Here is a 19870-nt window from a genome sequence, read left to right as displayed (position 1 = left end):
AATGACATCTTTTAAATAGAAACAAGTTGCATTGTCAAAGCATGCAAGCATATTTTCCAGCTATTTTCAGAGACTTTTCAGGGTTAAGTAGTTCAAGCTTGTTTTAAGGGACTAAGAAATAAAATAATTCTGTGGATATTGCAGGGATTTAACTCCACTTTTCTTTTTCTGTCTCTGAGGCAACAGGAAAATGTTTTGGCCAGTGTCCCACCCCAATGGATGAGTGTTATAAATACAAGCAATGTTTCAGAAAGTAAAACTTTTTTCCCATTCTGTTTTTGAAGTTCAGATCTGACCCAAGTCCTGCACTGAATTTCACCTCTCAGAACATTGATATTTTTAAATTTCGTTTCGGTGCTGCTGCTCCAGGCCTGATTAGGGGACAAATGTCAGCACTCAAAGATTCCCTGTGCAAAACTTCCTTTCCTCTTCCCAGCAGTGAGAGGAAACCAAACGTGACCAGAGCATGTCCTTGGCTCAGGACAACGTGGAATTGCTGCTGCTTGGCCAGAGCCACCCAATCCTCTGGGCTGGAAGGGAAGCCCAAGAGCCTGGAGCCCAGCCCCACTGAGCAGGTGTAAAACGACCTTTCTGCCTGAGAAAAGGCTCCTTCTCCATCCAGATTGTTTCAAAATCCACTATTTTAGTCTTTTCTGTGCCTCTTTTGTTGCTTTTTTAGCCAAGATTGTGCTGCAAACACAAAGGCTGTGACAGGGGACGTGTGCCACGCTCACCCCTGGGACTGCAGCTGAGCGTTCCCAGCTCTCCCCAGGGAAATCCAATATTTCCTGAGCACTCCAGTGCCTCTCCTGAGTGCAGGGAGGTGGCCACGTGTCTGCAGGGACACTTCACTCCGGGTTAGTGCTCCCTGCAGCCCAAATTTGCACTCAGGAGCAGCTGCCTCATGCCACAGCTATGTGAGGCAAAGTTGAGGACGAGACGTGGAACCTCCCTCTTCCCAGCCTGATCTGTCACCCTGGTTCTAAATTTAAATCCGTGTTTACAGGAGGCAAAAGGGAAGAGGCAGGCAGTTAAATTAAGCAGCAAAACATCTCGTGTTTATTTTGAGGTCAGACAAGTGGATTTTCTTGAGCAGATGTGACTTGAGAGCCTGCTGGGTGATGTGCACGTCTGTGGGAGCTTCGTGAAGAAGGGAGCCGTGCTCAGGGGGAGCCTGGCTCAGCCTCTGACCCTCTTTGGGTTATTTTGGGCAGCAAAATTCCATAGGATAATAAGGAGTGGGGCTGGAGCAGGGAGCTGGTGCAGCTTTCTCAGGAGGTTTTTCCAAGGGACACTTTGCTCTCCTTAGGCTGCACGTCCCTGTCTGTCCCTCCTCTAAGCCAGGCCTAGGAGGCTCAACCTGGGAACTAAAGTTCAGCCTAAACCAGCAGGTCCTGGGCATTCCTTTCATTTCCTCCCTGGGATTCCAGGGCAGGGAGGAGCTGCTCCAGCCAAAGCTTTGCTCAGGTCCCAGGCTCTGCTCCCTGCACTGATTCCAGCCCCAAACGAGGACCCAGACCTTGGGGGGAATGTTCTGGAACGTCAGATGGGCATGGCCCAGTCCAGGGAACTGCACTGAGCTGAGCTTTGCTCTCCTCTCCCTGTGTCTGCACATCCAGCTGATTGTGAAATGAGCTGCTCCCCTTCAAGGGAATTAATCAGCTCCTGGAGCTGATAAGTAATAGAAATAATATAGATAATATAAATAATATGAATAATGTAAGTAAATAATATAAATAATATAAATAATATTAATAATAGTAATAAATAATATAAATAATATAGGCTCTCCTCTCCCTGTGTCTGCACATCCAGCTGATTGTGAAATGAGCTGCTCCCCTTCAAGGGAATTAATCAGCTCCTGGAGCTGATAAGTAATAGAAATAATATAGATAATATAAATAATATGAATAATATAAGTAAATAATATAAATAATATAAATAAATAATATAAATAATATAATATAAATAATGTAAATAATATAAATAATATAAATAATATAAATAATATAAATATAAAACCCCGATGGACAGCTTTAGGTCTTTGCTGTTATCAGGAGGGGAAGCTGCCCATTTTCACTCTTTCAGTGCAAGAGATGTTTATAAACTGATTATCAGAGCCTCCCAACCATAGAGAAACCCAACTGGAGCTGCTGAGAATGTGATTGAATGTGATTAAAGGAAATTAATTCTGGATAAAATTCAGGTCGAAGTTCTGAGACCTGAAGTTCTTATCTGGCCCAGCATTGTGCTCACAGCAATCACTGTCTGCATCATTTCATATCTTGGACTTAATCACATTTGTGTTGTAATTTTATTAGAAAAGGCTGATGTCCAGGTCTTGATAAAGGAACTAAGGGGATAAATATTCATCCTGTTTATTGCATCTGCTTCTGATGCTTTTGTAGCGGAGGTGAAAGGAGAATAAAGGCACCCAGATAAAATTTTAATAATAATTTTGTGGTTCTGCAACAGCAACTCTATTGTAAAATAGTCTGTGTTGTGTCCCCAGCCTGCAACTCCCCAGTGCTGCAGGTTTGTGCCCATTTTTACCACTTCAAAACTTATTTATTGTCAGCTCCTGCAATTTATTAAGCAGGATCTGAAGGCAGGGACAGTGCAGTGGATTCCAGCAGAGCAACCTCTGCTGTGGGGTGGTGAGATGATTAAGGAAGGTCTTGCACAGCCAATTGGTCCCAATAATTTCATTGGAAAAGAGAAAGGCAACATGAACTTTGGGTGATTCCCACTCTAACACTGTGATCCATCACTTCCATTAATGGCAACTTACAGGTTTTGGAATTAAAATGTTCAGTGGGAGCTGCAGTCCCTTCCAAAGGGAATCCCATTCCCAGGGCAGGGTCTGTGCCCTCCCTGAGCAGGGTGGATGCTGTGGAGCAGGAGCGCCTGGAACAGGGCACATTTCCATGGAAAACCTTTGTTTTGTCCTTCCCAGATCACCCCTCCCGTGCCTGTGCTCAGCAGCACCTGCACCCAGCACTTGTTTGAGTCTATTCCTGCTTTTCATCCCCTGGTCTCCAAACAATTCCTGAATAAATCAGCAGTGCCAGCTCAGCTCCCTGCCCGTGACAGTGCTTTGAGAAGCTCTCAGCACTCAGCATCTCCCATTTTCCCAGTGTTTGCTCCCCAGATCCTTTCTCCTGGTTTGTTTTACACCCAGATGTCCCTTTAAATCGGAGTCACTCAGAGCAAGGCAGGAGAATTCCCATAGTAAAAACATAAACAAAAGGGCATTGTTTTGTCTTTAAAGCTCTTTTTCTCCCCTCCATCCTCTCTCCTGCACTTAAAATACCCAGCTATAATTAAATATCCTCTTTTGAGGGGAGGGAGCTCTCAGGGCTGAGGCCAGGCCAGGGTGGGAGAGCCGAGCTTTGCCCCAGCCTTGCTGGGACCAGGGCAGTGCCTCTGCTCCGGGCTCTGCAGGCAGGTTCCCAGCAGACCCTGAGCTATTTGTGCTCACCCGAGGCCCAGCTACAGTCCACAAGCTGAATGAACCTCAGTGCTCTCTAGAAAATTAATTTAAAAGCACATCTATGTAATGAAGGGAATGTTCCCCCTCCTGGACCTTCCTTTATGATCCATATCCATTGTCCACCTCGTTCTTGGTCCTCCCTCCACTCCTGAGCATGCAGCCACAGAGAAACGGGATGGGCAAAACTCAACCTGATAAACCAGACAAGAAAATCAATTTCACTTGCACAAGACAAGTGATAGATTTATTTTTTTTTCCTTCAAAGAGGGTTTTTGTAGAGGAAGAGGTTGAGAAACATTCCTTTGTGTCAGGCTGTGAGGAATTCCAGCTCCAGCACCTCAGGCAGACTCAGGAGTCCTGTTAATACGTGGTTGTTCAGCCTTTGCTTGAGAAAGTATCCCAATTTCAGAGCACTCCAAGACAATGGGATCATTAATTAAAGAAATCAGGACATCTCTTCTTGGGGCACTCAGCCAGGGCAGTAAAGTTGTCCTGAAAGGATACAAACACCAGGCTGGAAAGGAAAACCTGCTGCTATTTTTTATTAATTCTGAATTTCCTGTATTTTCCCTTTTTATTTGTAGCTGGTAATTTGAGGGCAGTGACATCAATTAGCAGTTTAATTGGAGTTGCAGGGATGTGTAATTGGGAAGGCAGGGGTGTGCAGGTGATGAATTCCATTTCCAGTGAACTCCAAGCAGCAGAAGTGTTGTGGAAGAGACTTCTCATGACCCAAACTCTGAACAGGAGATGTTTGACTGGTGGGAGAGGAAAATGAGGAGCCAGGGGCTGGGGCAGAAATCAGAGGCATGGCAGGAAAAGCAGAAGAGTTTCCAGGCTGGAGCCCAGAGCAGGAACGCTTTTCTCCCTGGGCATTTATCAGCTCCTTTGAAGTAATTTGGTGGAATTTGGAGTGGCTGTTCCAAAAATAGATGGGGTGGGAAGCTGGAATTGGGGCAGGAGGTTGTGGAGAGCTGCATGGAGCTGTTGTGGAGAGAGAAATCACCTCCCAAGGAGGCCTCTGAGGAGCAGAGCAGGGGCTCAGCAGCTCTGAAACCAACCCTGACCCCCACCCTGAGTGTGGGAGAGCCTTTGGTGCAGGGTCCCTGAAATAATTCAAAATAATTCCATAAATTCCAGCAGAGAGAGCTGGATGCTTTCCCAAACTTCACACATCCAGGGCTGATATTCCAGATTCACCTGTTTGTTATGGAACTGGGGTTATTCACCAACATCCAGATCCTGACAAGTCCTGGGGAATGCTGAGGAGAGAGTGGCTCTTATCTCATGCTTGTTATTTTGTGGTTGGTTTATAGTTGTTATTTTGTGGTTGTTATTTCATGTTTTATGTCATTTGTAAGATGCAAATGCTGCCAAGCCACAAACTCGAGACAGTTCCCACATTTTACCACGGGAAGGAAGGGGCAGCTGGGGACAATCCCAGCAGGAACAGGGCATTGCAGCTCCTCACTTCCCACTCTGAGCTGATTTCAGTCTCCCCTTCCTTCCATCAGTCCTCTGCTCCTGGCTGAGCACCCAGTCATGATTTCATTACCCTGTGGAATCAATGAATCCCAACAGAAAGCCTTATGAGCTTTAAATGATCCAGAATTAGTGTGTGCAGCAGGCAGGGCCCAATCAATCAATCAATCAATCAATCTCAATTAATCTGTTTTGTAGAGTGGCCCCAGATCAATCCCTGGATGAGCTGAGCCCCAGGATTGCTTGAGCTCTGACGGACCTAAAAGTTCTGGAAATGAAATGATTTAAATGAAAATTCAAGCATTAAATCAATGCTAAGCAGAACAAGAGGTGACATGTTCTCCTGTTTATTTGAAAATTAAACCTGGCCAGCTGTTGAGCAGAGCTATTTTTCATGGATTTATGGTTTTCTGGGCTGGCAGTCTGTCTTGTTCATGTCCTTTTATTGGCTTTTGATGCACTAATTTGGAACTGCATTATAATCACAGTGGTTAGGGATAGATGGCCTTGGGGTTTTTTCTCAAGCTGGCAGAGAAAGAAGAGATGATTTGAGTTGTGTGATTCAGCCCATGCAAAATAACCCCAGTTAGTGCCTCTTTTGGGGATACCAGAGGGCAGGAAGGAGGCTCTGTGGGCATCAGCCCCCAGGATAAACACAGCATTTTATTCCCTGGGGGTGCAGATGTGCCTTGGGAACTGCTGCTCCGTCCTTTGGGAGACACAAAAGGATTTCATTCCCTGGGTTGATCCAAATCCTTAAACATATTCTAAAAATGAGAGGGAAAAAAGGTAGTTTGGTGATGAAGTTGTGTTGCAGCTTTGGTGATTTTCCAGGTGCAAGCTTGCAGTTTTCAATAAATAATTGGAACAACTGCAGAAATGTTGGGTTCCAGGACTCTCCTTTCCAGCTGCAGGACTGTCACCAAATCCATCTGCTTCCCGGGCAGGTGGCACATTTGTTCTCCTGTTTCTCATGAAATAATTCAGCTGAAAATACTCTTTATTGGGTGAGAAACCAGGAAAGCTCCACCAGCATGGGGACTTGTGGGTGCTGTGCCCAGAATTCCCAGTTCCTCACAGCCTCTGGGACTTTCTGCTCTCCCCTGACAAGAATTCCTGATCTTTCAGCTGGAGTTGCACAACAGGAAAGGGTCAGAACAGCTGGAAAACTGCTCTGGAGAGTCGTGGGCAGGCAGCACGTGGGAGAACATGTTCAGACATCCTGTGGCTCCCTCAGGTCGGGGTGGTCACTGGGGTTTCTGTGGCAGAGGGTATTTATGGGATATTGCCCAGTGCAGACTCTCAGTCTCCTCTGGGATGTTTCCCTCTGGGCCCCTCCTGTCACCCTGTGCCCTGGTTCCCAGTCCTTGACTGGATCTCACGAAAACACACAGGAAGATGAGTGGAAAAGGCCCTGGGTAATCCTCTAAATATATTTCCCCCTTTCTTTCCCCTCCTAAATCAACATGCCTTTCTCCAGAGCTGGAGTGTCTCTGAAAGAGCAGCAGACAATGCTCAGCTCCCCAGCTGCAGAGACATTTCCTGGGAGCATTCTGGAGCCAGGATCCACTTTCATCCCTCCTGTTCCTGAAGAGAGCACAGAGTGGTGCAGCTGAGAGCAGCAGCTCACACACGGGGGGCAGTTTGAGGGAGCACTCCTGCTCTGCGTGTTTGTAGCTGCTCTGTGGCTCACCTGGATCCAGGTAACACAATCTGGAGGATTCATGTGGGGTGAATCCTTTGCTGAGTCACAACACTTCACTTGAAACCATGGGGAAGCTTTTAGGATCAATAAAAATCCTGAAATTCCAGACTTTCCCTTCAAGGCAGCGTCTGGTGTTTCCAGCTGCACTTTCAGGAGTTCCTGAAAGCACCTCTCATTTGATGGCATTTCATCTCCCAGCACTAACAGATAATCTTGCACAACCCAAACAGATTTGCAAGCAAGGCCAATTCTCCAGGCAGGAGCACAGGGTGAGGGGAGCCGTGGGCTGAGAGCAGCAAGAGCTCTGCTGTTTCTCACAATGCCCAATAAATCATTTACAGCCAGAACCAATTACCTGTTTATTGCCAGCGCCTGCTCTTCAATTAGCAGGGGGAATATGCACCTTTAAAGGAGATCATTTCGGGGAGTGCATGAGATTGCAGTGCCAGCCTGGGGCTGAGCTGTTCTGCTGGCATTTTATGGACTCTCAGAGGGAGCTCAGCCAGCCCAGGGCTCTCAGGGTGGCACCACCTGTGCCCTGCAGGTGCCAGAGCAGTGACCAGCAGAGCTCTGCATGCCAGCCCCAGGGGTGCTGGGCTGGGCAGGCTGGGACGAGGCTCCCGGGGGCACCAGGAGCCCAGCCCAGCCCCACGAATGGAACCAGTCAGCTCCTTTTACTGGGGGCTCTGGGCTCTGCCTTTCACTGCTTTGGCCTGGGACTGCTCAAACTGGCACTGATGGAATTCCTGTGGTGATGGTGGAGGGCACAGCCCCCCAAATATATTTTAAAATATTTGAAATATATTTTTCTATTTTTATTTTCTATATTTTTAATATTTATATAAATACAATTTTTTATATTTATAAAAAGATATTGTATAATATGATCATAATATATATTATATAATTATATATAATATATGTATAATATAATATATTATATAATATATACTATGGTGCAGCTTTCTCTTTATATAAATATAAATATATACTATATATAAAATAATATATATGTTATATATATTATTTTATATATTAGTATATATTTTGTATATTATATTTTTTTATTTTATTATTTAAAATATTTTTATATTTTTAAAATATTTATGTATGAAATTCACAGGGAAAGTCCAGCATTGTCCCATTCCCAAACCCTGGGGCACAGACTGGCAGCACTGGGAGTGTTGGGGCAGAGCTGGGAATGGCCCCTGACAGGGCCTGGAGGCAGAGCAGGATTTCTCCTGCAGAATTCCAGATTGCTCCTGCCCAGCTCAACCACCTCCCCAGGGCAGCCAGGAAAAAGATGGAGCAGCTCCTGAGATCAAACCCACAGGAACTGGGGAGCTGTGGGAGGGTCCCTGGCTGAGATTTGCAAACCAAATGAGCACTGATTTGCATTTATTTGAATAAGAGCGTTCTCCATCCCTGGAGGTGTCCAAGGCCAGGCTGGATGGGCTTGGAGCACCCTGGGATTGTGGAAGGTGTCCCAGGGTGTCAAAAAAACCATAAAAGCTTCTGGGAACCTGGAAAAGCAGTGGGATGGGAACTCTGGAATTCACTTCTGAGAGAGCCAGGATTTGCCTTAGATCTGGGAGGGACTGGGAACCCTGGGAGCACTGGGAGGGACTGGGGGCACTGGGAACACTGGGAGCACTGGGAACACTGGGAACATTGGGGGCACTGGGAGCACTGGGAACACTAGGAGGGACTGGGAGCACTGGGGGCACTGGGAACACTGGGAGCACTGATCCATAACAACCCCAACAATCAGTTCTGTCAAGTAGTTTAATGTCAATTACTTGGCATTACCAACAGGAAGAGTGAAAAAAGGAGCAAAGCTTGGTGTGTTTCTATTTCTGGTATTTGCTGTGCTGATTAATGATTAATGATTGATGACTAATCCCACAGACATTTTGGTGACAGGGCTGGGAAAATCTTCCTGACAGAGGAGACTTCACCAATTATCCTCCAGACTAAGTGCTGGGACTCTGTAATTTATGTCACCTTTGTCTCCTTTGGGATAAACCAGCAGTAAATAAAATGCAGGGAAAAGTCTTGCAAGGCCAAGAGACTTCATTTGTAAAGGAGAGAAACTCTTGGCTTTGAAGTTCTCCCCAACTCTAATTTCTGTGCAGTGAGGAGAGTGACAGAAAAGTGCATTTTTATCATTGAAGTGATTAAATGTTTCTGTTGTTCAAAGTAATTCCTGTGTTCAGTGGATATATTTAGCTGTACAGCAGCAAAACGTCTCCAAGCAGAAAATATGGAACTACTCTGACTCCTGAATGGAAAATTCTCAGAGTTTATCCTGTAAAACAGATCAGGAGGGTTGGATCCTCACCCCTGGAGGGGCCCAAGCAGCTCCTGGAGGTGGCACTTGGTGCCCTGGGCTGGGGACAAGGTGGGCATCGGGCACAGCTGGGGCTCAGTGATCCTGGAGGGCTTTTCCAACCTGATCATTCCATTTTTCTGTGGTTCCCTGAGCTCTGCAGCTTTCCTGCAGAATTTAACCTACATGGGGGTTCTGCCAAAAAGCAGGTCAGCAGCAGAGCTCAGCTCAGACACAGGATTTTGAGCCCTTTCCCTTCAGCAAACGTTGCTCAGCCAAAAGATCTGAGTAACTCATAACTGATTAATCATCACTTCCAGGAGAATTTATTTATTAGGCTTTAATCCATGAACACAAGTTTTAGATGGAAAAGAAGAAAACCATTAGGAAGAAAAACATTGTAAATCTTATTCTTCTGGGAACTGTTAGTGGCTGATTCGAGTGAGAATTGCTGAGGCCATGAGCAGTCCAGATGTTTATTGTTTGGCTGATTTTTCCTTCTCCTGCAGCTCATTAACAAGGAGTGAGCGAGTTCCTGGGGATGGAGAGGTGGGATGAGAGGGAACAACTGGATGGACAAACCCCTGATGTGCTGCTTGCCTGTAAGCAAAGCTGCTGGTGTTCTAGATCTGTCTAGATCAATCTTTTCTATTGAAACAGATTTAAACTGGCTTTAAAACCCAAAATCATCTGAAAATGGATTTTTAACCCACACTGAGACATGCAAGGATAGATTTCCTAACTTTACAGAAGTTTTTAGGTTTTACTTAAATCAGCATTTTCAATGGGAAGAGCCACATTTAAACTGTTAAAATCACTGGGAGGAGAAACAGAAACTCAGCTGAGCACTGGAAGAAACCTTGGCTAAATCCCCTTCCAGAAATGTTTATCTCAGGGCAGTGTCTGTCTGAATCCTGAGTGTGTGCTGTGGGAAGGGCACATCCTAAAGGCAAACTGTAGGAGCTAAAATCAATTCTTGTCCTTTAAAATCCTTCTTGTCATTTTTTCTTAATAGCCCTAGGAGGGAATATAAATTCCAGATTAAGGAATGGTTTAAATAATTTCTCTGTTGTTTGCTGAGCTGCTGAGGAGAAATGCTTTCCCTTTAAAATTGTTTCTTATTTTCCCTCTGCCTCTCCTTTGTGCAGCAGGTTCTGCTGCAAACCCATCAATCTGAATCACTGCTTAACAATCTCATCCTGACAATAAACTGAGGGGTGCTGCAAGCTAATATATTCTAATTTCAATCTAACAGATTCTACCCTCAATTGTGATCAGGGGAAAAAGCCCTCAATACATCAGAGGGAAACAAGAAAATGCCTCCTGGCTGCAGTAAGTAGACACTGATGTCTGTATTGGCTCTAGAATTCCTTGGCTCTGGCTTGTCTCATTAACCTGTGTCTAATTTTCATCTGTTGAGGCATTTTACAGAGTTAGAACTCAAGAAATAAGTACATGTTAAGAACATTTGGAAATGGAAGGGATGGGGGGAAAAGGAGTGAAATATCCTGTTTTCCATCGTGGCCAAAGTGGGCTTCAAAAAGCCATTTTTGTACCCAACTGTTCCATATCACAGAGCAGGGAACGGTTTGGGTTGGAAGGAACCTAAAATGCCATCATTACAGGAAATCCTGAGTGTGCAGGGAAGGGACTGCTCCAGCTGTGTTTGCAGCTCTTCCCAGTGCCATGGGAACCTCCAGGAAACCTCAGGCACCAGAGGAGGCCAAGCAAAGGAAGATCTCAGCAGCACCACAGGGCTTGGAGCACCAGGCCAAATGCCCTGGACGTGCCTCATTTTATCAGGAGGGCTTTTGGCAGCACCCAAACCCCAGGAAGGTGCTTGCTGCACCTGATTTTGGTTGTTGCCTGATTTTATTTCTTGTCAGTAAGAGCCAGAAATGCAACCAGAACCATCCCCAGACAAAGAATCCTGGAGGATTTGCTCCAGACCTTCTCCCTGGAAGCCTTTTCCACACAAATCCAGAGGCTGCTGCCAAAATCTCTCTTGGCTTTGCCTTTGCACATCCAGGGCTTGAAGCTCCTCCTGTTCCCTGTCCCAAACTGCTCCACTCCAGAGCTCACCACTCCAAAAAGGTGCTGGGGGCTCCTTCCAGAAATGGCCACTTATTTCAGCCCTGTTATTATTTATATATATATATATATATATATATACTGTATATATATATATATATATACTGTAAAGTATTTACCACTGCCATTATTCAGAGCCTTTTTGAAAGCCCCAAGTTTTACTGAGAATGCTCAGGAGCTCAGGGGCTGATCCCAGCTGTTCCAACAGGATCTGCACAGCTTGCAAGCTGTTAATGGATCTTGGGATTTTTACAAGGAATCGGAGCTTTGGAAATCAAGGCTTTGCAGTTTCCCACTCCAGGAAGTGAAATTAATCTGAGTTTCAAACAAAATCTTGTATTTCTCTATCAACCCATTGTCAGCTTTCATTTCAAGTGTTATGGAAACATATTCTGTCACCTAAGTAAAAAATATTCTGAATTTATAAAGCATTTTCCATCTAAGAACAGGAAAACATTTCAAGCCCTCAGTCTGCTCAGTGACTCAGTCCATCAGTAACTCACATCTAATTTTATTGGCAGGGAGCTCTGAGGGAGATTTATCCTTCCAAGAGCCGTTCTGGTCCTTGGGTGGGATTTCCCAGAGAGCAGAGCTGCTCTGATGTGCAGTCCAGCTTCCTCCTTGCATATTTATTTGTTCTTTTGGATGAGCTCTGGTGGATTTGGAAAAACAAAACCTGCTTGAGTGTTCCTCTGAAGGGGCACTTTGGAAACACAAGTCCAGATGGCTCAGGCAGATTTCAGGGAGCAGTTGTGGGGAGAAAAGGAACAAAAAGCACCTCCTGCCTGTTTTGTGCTGCTTAGCAAAGGCTCAGCTTGGAAGGAACAGAGTTCACTTGGAGCCAGTTAGCTCTGAATGCCAACAGGGCTACAATTCCCTCATTAATACACAAAGATTCTTAATTGTGACCTGAGTGCTGTTCTGAGCTGCACATCAGCTGATTTTTTCTCCCTGAGGAATGGTTCCAGGGTTCTTTGGCCTCCACCGAGGTTCCTTGGGCATCCCATCTCCAGGAAAGCAGAAGTTGCTTCCTGGCAGGGGAATGTGCAGTGGTTGGTGCAGTGTGACTGAAGGAAATGTTTAATTCCATGTTTAGTGACAGCTTTGCAGCCCTGCACGAAGGGTTTTGCAGGATGGATAACTCAGAATGGGCCCTGCTCAAAGAATTTGACCCAAAACTCCAAAATTCAGCTCAGCAACCACGGAGAAATTGGGCTTATATCCAATAAACAGCAAACAAGAGCAGCAGGGCAGCAGCAGGGGGTCAGAATCTTAACTGGTGGTGGCTTTTCTTCCTTCCCTCGAGCTTGTTAATTAGCAAATGAAAGTGCAATGAGTTCGCAAATCCAATAACCTGGGATTTCTCTGAGTCTTTGTGAGTCCTTCCGTGTTCCTGCCAGGCTTGGACTGGCTCCACACTCCAGGCACGAGAATCTCCATGGGAATGGGCTGGTGCTGTCTGGCTCTGAGAGCACTGAACAGCTGAGATTAAAACTTCTTAAGTCACAGCAGAGCAGCAGCAGAGGAAACAAAGAAACCTCTCTATAAACACTCCCTTGTTGTTTGGCTGGGTTTTTAAAGTCTGAGATAAATTGAAAAGCCTTTCAGCACCTGACTAGGAATTTGGTCCCTGTCTCTCTCGAGCCCTTCCTGCTCAATTAGCCAAAATATTTTGGAGTTCAGTCTCTCTACCCCAGAATGCCAGGATGGCTCAGGCTGGGAGAGACCCACAGGTTCCAGCAGAGCCATCCCAGAGCTCAGGGACAGGATTGTGTCCCTCTGCTCTGGAACATTCCAGAGCTCAGGATTGTGTCCCTCTGCTCTGGAACCTCCCAGAGCTCAGGATTGTGTCCCTCTGCTCTGGAACATCCCAGAGCTCAGGGACAGGATTGTGTCCACCTCCTCTGGAACATCCCAGAGCTCAGGGACAGGATTGTGTCCCTCTGCTCTGGAACCTCCCAGAGCTCAGGATGGTGTCCATCTCCTCTGGAACATCCCAGAACTCAGGGACAGGATTGTGTCCCTCTGCTCTGGAACATCCCAGAGCTCAGGGACAGGATTGTGTCCCTCTGCTCTGGAACATCCCAGAGTTCAGAATTGTGTCCACCTGCTCTGGAACATCCCAGAGCTCAGGGACAGGATTGTGTCCATCTGCTCTGGAACATCCCAGAGCTCAGGGACAGGATTGTGTCCGTCTGCTCTGGAACATCCCAGAGCTCAGGGACAGGATTGTGTCCGTCTGCTCTGGAACATCCCAGAGCTCAGGGACAGGATTGTGTCCATCTGCTCTGGAACATCCCAGAGCTCAGGGACAGGATTGTGTCCCTCTGCTCTGGAACATCCCCACCGAGGGAGACCCCACAGGGCTGACTCAATTCTATAAAAGAGCTGTCAAGTCCTGCAGGAATCTCTTCCAAATTTCCCCCCCAGGATTTCAGCAGCAACCCAAGGCTGTCCCCAGCAAAGGTCTCCCAGCACACCTGGGGTGTCCCAGCACAGTGTCCCAGAGTGAGCCAGGGCTGGCTCTGTGCCCTGCAGCAGGGATGGCACGGGGATCACACACACATTTTCCTGGCCTCATGCCCAGGGATTCTTGCTTGTTGAAGGCTCCTCTTTGTTTTTGCTGAATCCCAGAATCCCAGAATGACTGGGGTTGGAAGAGTCCCAGCTATGCTTTGTCGCCAGCACAGAGCACTGAGTGCCACCTCCAGCCCTTCCTGGGACACTCCAGGGATGGGGATCCAACCCTCCCTGGGCAGTTCCAGTGCCTGAGCCCCCTTTCCATGGGGAAATTCCTGCTGGTGTCCACCCTGAGCCTATCCTGAGGTCATTCCCTCTCCTCTCGGCTCCAAGCTCCAGGTCCATGAGCTCAATTAGCACTGGCCTTGATGAACCTGCAAGGTGGGCTTTGCACCTCCCTGAGATTTCACAGCTTCCTTGCTTCAGGAGAGCCATGGAGGGGGTGCCTGGCTGGGCTCTGTGAGAGCTGCTGCCACAGCCTTTGCTGCTTCAGAAACTCCCCCAGTTTCATGCTCAGAGGGGAAAAAAGAAGAAATGTTTCCCTCTTGACTGAATGCAGAGGCATCTGAGGGTAATGAGGAGCTGAGTTCCCAGCATCCGTCCCAGCAGAGATGGATTTTCGGGTGAGAGAGGATGGGAGCAATCATTTGACAGGAGCAGTCAGATATGGTTTAGCACCTGCAGCAATGACTCAGGAGCACTCTCAGCTTGATCAGCTCCTCTCATTTCCCCCTGGAATGTTGGAGGTGCTCTGCTGTGGAGGTGGCAGCCCGTGCAGGGGCTCCCAGGGAGCTGTGAGAGCCCCGGCTCCTCCTGGCCCTGAGCAGAGTCCGGCCCTGCCGCACTGCAGAGGGGCTCTCCTGCCAAAAATGACTTTTTAAGGCCTTTGCTGCTAAGGCCAAGGCTAATCCAAGAGTAGGTCCTGGTGGGAATAAGCAATGATTCTTTGTGAATAACAATAGCACAATCAGACCCTAAATGAGACATTTATTCAACCTTTCTCATCTGCCTTCCGTAAATCACCTTCCCTGCGCTGGCACCTCGTGTCCCTGGAGGACAGGACTGACTAACTGCAGCTTTATTCCAGGAGGCAACAGCAGGAGGAAGGAGGATGTTTGAAATGATATTTCAGGCATATTGTGGCAGCCCTGGTTGGCCCATCCCAGCAGGGAGTGGGGAGTGACCTTCAAGCAGGGTCAGTGCAATGCAGGAGCCTCTGAGCATCTCCAGCGTCCCTGCTCAGAGTGGGAGCTGCAGTGTCTAAAGGGACACAGAAGTGCAGATTGCTCATGTTCTTTTCAAACTGAGATTTTTCAGTACCTAATCCTGTATTAATGAAGAATTCAAAGTTTGGTATTAGCACAATCTCCTCCTGACTCCAAAGACCTTCCTGCATTTCCCACAGCTTTCCATTTGCTAATTTCAAATGTTCTCTCCTTCAGATAGGGAAGGAATTTTCTAGGTTAAAATCACAGACAGAAAAGACCCCACTGATCACCCCCAGCCTCTGTCTGGGCCATTTCTTGGGGCTCTGCACCTCCCTGATGCACAAAACCCCAGCAGGTTTCAGTTTCATGATCCTTCTGCAGAAGTGTGTGAAACTCCCTTGGTGCAGAGGCTGCACTCACCAAACCAAGACTAAAAGGGCTTGAAGGGGACAGAAATTCCAAGGGAAAAAAATCCTTGGGCACAAGGGAGAAAAATCCTCTGTTAATGGAGCTTTCCAAGTGGTACCAGCAGCCCTAAGAGAAATAAAAATTTCAGGATGTCCCACAAAGAGCAGAGGAAGAAAGGACAGAGGCAGCAACCCTCGGGTGGCTCTGGGATGAGGGTGGGGTTAGTGGAGAGATGGAAAATGTACATCACTTTTACATCAATGCCCAAAATACACAGCCAGCTATTTTCTCAAGTGACTAGGAATAGTTTTGAGATTTTTTTCCCAATCAAATAGCATGAGGAAAAATAGTCTGCAGGGGCTGGTGAGGAATGAGGGGATTATGAGGGAGAATGTTACAGAACACAACGACTGCTCCTTTCTGCCATTTCTGTCCCTAAAATCCAAGCTGCTTTTTGTGGTTTTGGAAGAGGGGTGTCCATGTGAGGAAATTAAAAGCTGACAAAGCCTTTGCTCCCTTCGAGCTGACAGCAGCTCAGGAGATAACAATAAACAAACCAAATGAGCCTGAGGAGAAGGGGAGCAGAGGAATTGCTCAGCACCACCTCCAATTTCTGCAGCTTTGCCTTAAAGAAAATGCAGATTTTAGGAAAAAAGCCAAAGAACAGAACCAAATGAACCAGAATAAGCAGAAGCAGCTTCCCCCTGCTTCCTTGGGGGGAATTCAACAGCTCCGAGTGGGTTTTAGATCTGGTGCCATTCTCATTCATCTGTGGCCTCCCTCACTTCACACTGTCAGTTTTGTTGAACTGCTCTGCATGAAAAGTGCTTTTGATGTTTGGCAGGGGACCAGCAGGAGAGAGACATGTCAGCAGCTCTGCCCTGTGGGGATAGAGCTGCTGCAGCTGGGAAGGCGCCGGGGTGCACTCCAAGGCAAGGCCTCCTCTGCAGCCCCTGCTGCCCCAGCTCAGCTCCCAGCGCCCGGGAGGGGAGAGCTCCTGGGCCGGGGCTGCTCCTCCGGGGTGGGCTCCTCCAGGGTGGGCTCCTCCAGGCTGGGCTCCTCCAGGGTGGGCTCCTCCAGGGTGGGCTGCTCCAGGGAAAGGAGCACTGCTGCTGTCTGGGAGAGGGAGAGCACACAGGGACTGATCTCTGGGCATGGGGATTGATCAGGAACTGATCACTGAGAACAGGGATTGATCACAGGGGTTGATCACTGAGAGCAGGAACTGATCACTGGGCATGGGGGATTGATCAATGAGCACAGGGATTGATCAGGAGCTGATCACTGAGAACAGGGACTGATCACTGGGCATGGGGATTGATCACTGGGCATGGGGATTGATCAATGAGCACAGTGATTGATCAGGAACTGATCAATGAGCACAGGGACTGATCACAGGGACTGATCACTGAGAACAGGAACTGATCACTGAGCACAGAGATTGATCAGGAACTGATCACTGACAACAAGGATTGATCACAGGGATTGATCACTGAGAACAAGGGAGAGCACAAAGGGACTGACCACTGGCATGGGGATTGATCAGGAACTGATCACTGAGAACAGGGATTGATCAGGAACTGATCACTGAGAACAGGGACTGATCACTGAGCACAGGGATTGATTAATGAGCACAGAGATTAATTAATGAGCACAGAGATCAATCACAGAGATTGATCACAGGGATTGACCACTGGGCATGGAGATTTATCTCTGAGCACAGGGACTGATCATTGAGCACAGGGATTGATTAATGAGCACAGGGATCGATCACAGGGATTGATCACTGAACACAGGGACTGATCACAGGGATTGATCACAGGAACTGAGCACAGAGCACAGGAACTGATCACAGGGATTGATCACAGGGATTGATCACAGGAACTGAGCACAGAGCAAAGGAGAAAAGGCACTTTCACTTGTCCCCTTCCTGACTTTGAGTGTTCATCTCATGAGCAATCTCTCTGAGCTCTGGCTCCCTTACTCCACTCCCTGTAAGACACCAGAGCTGCTGGGAATTCCTGCCAGGGGATGCCCCAGCACAAGAGAACTTTCTGCTCATCGCAGCAATGGCAGAAGAGCTCCCCTGTGGTGTTTTTCCTCCCCAGGGAGTTCCTGTGCTGGGGTTAAGGCCGTGTTTCACCTGTCCTTGGGCAGTTTTTTTCCTACTAGAACAGCTGTAATGCTCTTTGTCCTGTCCAGGGATGTTCCATGTGAAGGAACATCCTTACTCCCATCTCTTCCTTGGGAGAAGCAGAGCAGCAGAAAGCACTTCCATATTTTATTCCTGATTTTCTGGAGAGGAATGGAAAGGAGAATGAAACAAACTACTCCTGAAAAACTTGGTGGGCAATGGCAAGCCATGAGCTGTCACTAAGTGAGAGAGGCAGTTCTGCACAAAGCCTGAGGTTTCTGTGGGATCCAGGGGAATGTTGCATTTATTCCCCTGAAGCTGAGGCAGGTGGGGCACTGAGGACTCCTGAGCACCCTGGGGCAGCACTGGGGACATGGGCAGTGCTCCCACCCCGGGCTGCTCTGGAGCTCAGGAAGCACAGACAGAACAGAGGCTGGCACCTTTTGGCAGAGGCTGCTCCTCTCCCAGGCTCTGTGGGGAGAGCAGGGAAGCAGGAATTCACTCCCCTCTCCTCAGTCCTGGATCACTCCAGTTTGGCCAAAGAGAGTTTCCTTCACAGGGGAGGCTCTGGTGGAGCAAGGTTTCCTTCAAAGGAGAGGAGCTAAGCCCTGGGGGCAAAGTGCTGGATGAGGACCTGGAGCACCTCGAGCTTGGCACCAAACCTTTCCCTTTCTTCTCCTCAGCCAGGGAGGAGTGCTCAGGATTTATTCCCTGCTCCCTTTGTACCAACAGAGCCATTTTTACCAACTGACCGTTTCCCAGCGCTTCAATTTCCTGCTGAAGATTTAGATTTTTAATTCTTGTAATGAAGCTTGTCCCAGAGGTCCAGAAATTCCTAATTAACTTTAGGATTATAGATCAAACCTTGCTCCCAGCTCTGAGCTGGCACAGAGGCTTTGGGGCAGAAGTTCTGGGATGTCACTGCTGGCAGGGCTTGGAGGACTGGGCTTGCCACAAGCTCCAAACTCCCTGTTAAAGTAAACACCCCTCAGTTCCAGGCCCCAACTGAACCTGTTTGAGGAAAGAAATGGTATTTTTAGGTTCATGAAGCTGGATTTTCTGCCAGCAGCACTGTGAGGCTGGATTGCACTGAGATGGAAATGAGTTCTTACCTGGCCCCACACACTCCTGGTGGAGCTCTGGAGGAGACCTGGCTCGAGGAAAATGTGACTTTATGGCAAAATCAGGCAGTAAAACTGCTCCCCACTGGGTGAGAGAACCTTAAAGTGCATTTGCTCCTGGAGAAGCAGCCCTGGGGAGAGGCTGAGTCCCTGCAGGGGCACAGGGAGCTGCTCCCCACGTCCCTGGTGTCACCAGCTCTGCTGCTGAATGGGGCAGGAGCACAGAAAACAAAATCACCTGGCCTGGTGGCCTTCAGGGGCTACAGGACAGCACAAATCTCACCTTCCCCTGTGGCTGAGCCAGAGCACAACCCAAATGACACCAAACCACTTCTCCGATATTTAACATCCTCCCCGTGGCAGGTGGTACATACAGCAGATAACAACCCGAATTCCTGTGAAAATAACATCTTTGTGCCTTTTAAAGCACTGCTTTCCCAATCTCCTCAGCCAGACCCGATGAATCATTGTGCTGTCACTGGTGCAAGTGCAGCAGATGGAGGAGCAGCCACAGGATCCCCCAGGAACCTCTCAGAGCTGAGGGGAGCTGGGGTGGAGCAGCTCCTGGAGAGGCTCTGCAGGAGCCTGGGGTGGCTGAGTGCCTTTGATGGGAAATGCAGGCTGGCATCATCCATAAAGGTGGCAAAGCCAGCCCTGCAGCTGCCCCTGTCTGCTGAGCAGGGAATCTTTGTGCATCGCAGTGCAAGCCTTAATCACCTGACTGCATTCCGTGAGGATGAGGAGCTGCCTCCAGCACTGCCCCGGGGATTCTGAGGGATAAATCAGAGCCCAGCAAGGCACTGCTGGAGCCAGGGCTCCTGAGAGGTGCCTGGGGACAGCAGGGACAGCGGGGACAGGAGCTGCTGAGCAAAGCCTGAAACCCAGCCCCCTGAGCTGGCTGCAGTGTGGGGTGTCTGACTCGCCCAGGGGCAGCTGCAGGGCTGTTTGTGAGTGCAGGATCAAATCTGCACCCCAAAGTGAGCTCCTCAGCAGCACCCACTGCCTGGCTGTTGTGTGAGCAGTGGGAACGGTGCCAGGAACACCAGAGATGTGAAGCTCCCAGACTGGTGCCATAGGGGACATTGTGAAAGTGATTAAAAGCTGCGTGGTGGGAGGAGAAAGGTCCTTTGGAGTGGGATTTGGTGTGAACAGGAAAAGCCATCCCATGTGGCACCTTCCCTCCAAAGCCAGAGCAGGAATCACATTTCACTGCCATGCTCAGGTGGTGTTAAAGCAGACCCAGGTAATTCCATTTCTGGCCCCTTTTGATTAATTCTTACATTGTGAGCAAGACCTGTCACTGAACAGAGCTTTTCCCTCTCCTCTGCAGTGAGTGGCTGTCTCCACTGATTCTCTCCAGCTGGTTATTTCCTAATTCT

The 19870-nt window shown here is 48.1% G+C and overlaps 1 long non-coding RNA gene across 1 annotated transcript; it reads left to right on the top strand.

Annotated features, from left to right (window-relative positions):
- Positions 1 to 9546: 9546 nt before the first annotated feature.
- On the top strand, positions 9547 to 11086 carry LOC120498764. The gene is made up of 3 exons (XR_005626724.1): positions 9547 to 9611; positions 10265 to 10341; positions 10635 to 11086. It is a non-coding gene; the product is annotated as an uncharacterized LOC120498764 (long non-coding RNA).
- Positions 11087 to 19870: the final 8784 nt, after the last annotated feature.

Source organism: Passer montanus, unplaced genomic scaffold, assembly GCF_014805655.1.
Source record: "Passer montanus isolate IOZ18808 unplaced genomic scaffold, ASM1480565v1 scaffold15, whole genome shotgun sequence".
Lineage (NCBI taxonomy): Eukaryota > Metazoa > Chordata > Aves > Passeriformes > Passeridae > Passer > Passer montanus.
Note: the sequence above shows the minus strand (reverse complement) of the source record. Positions and strands in the feature narration are given on the sequence as shown.